This window comes from Eutrema salsugineum, unplaced genomic scaffold, assembly GCF_000478725.1.
Source record: "Eutrema salsugineum unplaced genomic scaffold, Eutsalg1_0 scaffold_7, whole genome shotgun sequence".
Lineage (NCBI taxonomy): Eukaryota > Viridiplantae > Streptophyta > Magnoliopsida > Brassicales > Brassicaceae > Eutrema > Eutrema salsugineum.
The window spans coordinates 14,039,333-14,042,796 of record NW_006256486.1 but is presented as its reverse complement, the minus strand read 5'-3'; the positions used below and the strand labels follow the sequence as shown (position 1 = coordinate 14,042,796).

The 3,464-nt window shown below is 43.9% G+C and overlaps 1 non-coding gene across 1 annotated transcript; it reads left to right on the top strand.

The window, feature by feature from the left end:
• The first annotated feature begins 3,093 nt into the window (after nt 1-3,093).
• Nucleotides 3,094-3,200, top strand: LOC112083294. The gene has a single exon (XR_002897582.1). It is a non-coding gene; the product is annotated as a small nucleolar RNA R71 (small nucleolar RNA).
• Nucleotides 3,201-3,464: the final 264 nt, after the last annotated feature.

Here is a 3,464-nt window from a genome sequence, read left to right as displayed (position 1 = left end):
CATTCAGCATCAAGATGAATCCACTTCCTTACACAACAGTCTTGTTAAGGGCCTGGCAATCCTTGAGAAGTCCTTAATGAATCTTCTATAAAACCCTGCATGACCAAGGAAGCTCCTTATCCCTTTAACTGAAGTGGGGGTTTGCAGGTTCACCATTACTTCCACCTTTGCCTTATCAACCTCAATACCCTTTTCAGAGATCTTGTGCCCAAGAACTATTCCTTCTTGCACCATGAAATGACACTTCTCCCAGTTCAGCACCAAGTTGTGCTGCTCACATCTCTCCAACACCTGTGTCAAATTAGAGAGACAATCCGAGAAGGAGGAGCCATAGACACTAAAGTCATCCATGAACACCTCAACTTTCTCTTCAGTAATGTCAGAGAAAATGTGCATCATACATCTTTGAAAAGTGGCTGGTGCATTACATAAACCGAAGGGCATTCTCCTATAAGCATAAGTGCCATAAGGGCAGGTGAATGTTGTTTTCTCTTGATCCTGGGGTCTATGGGAATTTGGAAGAACCCCGAATACCCATCGAGAAAACAAAAATAAGGATGATTAGCTAACCTTTCAAGCATTTGATCAATGAATGGTAAAGGGAAATGATCTTTTCTAGAAGCAGAATTCAATTTCCTATAGTCAATGCACATGCGATGGCCAGTTATGGTTCTTTGAGCTATGAGTTCATCCTTATCGTTTTTCACCACTGTGATCCCACCTTTCTTGGGCACAACATGAACAGGAGACACCCATCTTGAGTCAGAGATTGGGTAAATTATCCCTGCCTCAAGAAGTTTTAGTATCTCCTTCTTAACCACTACCCTAAGGTTGGGGTTAAGTCTTCGTTGATGCTCAATAGAGGACATAGATTGGTCCTCTAGGTGGATCCTATGGGTACAAATGTCAGGAGAGATCCCTCTAATATCAGCCAAAGAATACCCTATGGCTCTCCTGAACTTTCTTATTTCATTAAGCAATGCACTCTCTTGATCCTCTAATAGGCTATCATTGATGATGACAGGATATATGGAGTTTAAGCCTAAGAAAGCATACCTGAGCCCTGTTGGTAGAGGTTTGAGCTCAACAGGGGGTGCATCAGCCTCATTCCAGTCCTGGTCCAAGCTGCTTTGGCTGGTGGCTGATTCCTTGATTGCAAAAACCTCAGAACCACCTTGTTCCAGCTCCAAAAACCTTGTTTTAGGACCCAGCTCTCTTGCATCGTCCAGATACAGCTTATACCCTTCACTTGCTTCAGCTAAGAGCCCATTGTCTCCTTTTTCTTGAGTTAGAGCAGCTTGAAGAGGATCCTCAGTGTTCAGCTCCTCAAGCAACTCATCAGCCAACTGATCCATTGTCTCCACATAGAAACATTGACCTTCAATGGTGGGTTTCTTCATCATCTCATTCACATCAAACTTGAGCCTTTCAGACCCAAGTTGAAGCTCTATTATCCCACCTCTCACATCAATAATAGCTCCTGCAGTGGCTAGGAATGGCCTGACCAAGATGAGAGGATCTACTGGTTCCTCATCCATTTCCAGCACAACAAAATCTGTTGGAACCTCAAAACCACCTATCTTGACAGGTAGATCTTCCAACATACCAACAGGAAATCTAACTGATCTATCTGCAAGGATGAGAGAGATCCTTGCAGGCTTGAATACTCTAAAGCCCAGCTTCTTTGCTATGGAGAATGGCATCAAGCTGACTGATGCTCCTAGATCACAAAGACATCCAGAGAATAGAAGAGGTCCAATAGCACAAGGGAGTGTGAAGCTCCCTGGATCAGTTAACTTCCTTGGAATGGACTTCTTCTGAATGATAGCACTGCATTCATGACTTAGTACTACCATGCCTTGAAGCTCTTTTGTCTTGTTCAGAATTGCATCCTTCAAGAACTTCCCCATCTTTGGCATCATTAAGAATGCATCAATGAGAGGCATTGTGAGTGGTGTCTCTTTGAGTGCCTTCTCAAATACAGCTCTTGCCTTGTTCACTAGTTGCTTCTTAAATCTCCCTGGAAATGGGAGCTTGGGTTGGTATGGAGTTGGTGGCACATACTTCTTCTCTGGTTCTGGTTCCTTTGCTACCTTTTTACCCTTTTCTGTCCTTGGTTTCTCAGCAACTTGATCATCCTTTAAGGCTGCCTCCCCCTCAGGTTGATCATTGTCCTCAATGATCACTTTGTTGTTCTCAATACCAGGTAACTCCTTGCCACTCCTCAGTGTAATGGCCTTGGCATATTCCTTGGGGTTGGGTTCTGGTTTTCCAGGTAGGTGACCTTGGTTCCTTGAGCTTGATGCCTGGTTTTGCTTCAGTTCCTTGATTTCCTGCTGCATAGTCTGTTGACCCTGAAGTAGTTGTTGCAGAATACCAAACATATCTGTACCCATCTGTGGCTGCTGTTGAACCATTGGTGGCTGAAACTGTTGTTGAACCGGCGCCTGCTGTTGGAACTGTGGTGGACCAAACCCTGGTGGTGCCTTTGGCTGCTGTGAAGTGTAACCAGTGCCCTGAAATGGTTGCTGTTGCTGACCAAAACTCTGATTCTGACCAAATTGATTCTTGGGTTGGAATGACCCTTGAAAGTTGTTCTTGGGAACAAAGTTCTTTGGAGCTTGAGAATTGGGATAGACCTGGTCTTGTGGGTTAGCTACATTGATGTTCCTGTAAGAGAGGTTTGGATTGGCATTACCATACTGATATCTTTGGAACCTCTGATTCCCAATGTAGTTGAGCTCCTCTTGGGTAAGACCTTCTTCACTTATGTTCTCAAAGATTTGAGAAGGTTCCTCATACTCTTCAACAAAATGCATTGGCTTCTGAGTGGTGAATTTCAGCTTGTCTAATTCACTCCTCAACTCCTTAACTTCTCTGGTGAGCCTCTGTTCTGAGCTTGAACCTTCAGACCTATTTGATCTGTCATAGTCTTCACCATAAGTATCATTGCTCAATGCTAAGTTCTCCACTAGCTCTAAAGCAGCATGTATCTCTTTACCCAGAAAGTTCCCATTGGAAGCAGTATCCAGCTGGTTTCTAATCTTGGGAAGAGCTCCCCTATACAGTGTGCTGAGAAGAGAAGCCTCACTAAACCCATGGTGTGGGCATTGGTTTGTGTAGCTCCTGAATCTCTCATATGCTTCACCAAAACTTTCATTGCTGTGCTGAGTGAAGCTAGAGATTTGGTTCCTCAGTTTTGCAGTTCTTGAGGTGGAGAAGAACTTAGATAAGAAGGCTTGCTTGCATTGCTCCCAGGTTTGAATGGAGCCTCTTGGAAGATTCTTTTCCCATTGATGAGCTTTGTCACCAAGACTGAATGGGAATAGTCTTAGCTTGAAGCTGTCTTCTGAAACTCCATTAATCTTGGTCAGATCACACACCTTATCAAACTGGTCCAAGTGTTCTAAGGGATCTTCCATTGCTAACCCATGGAACTTTGAGTTCTGGACCATATTCAGCAA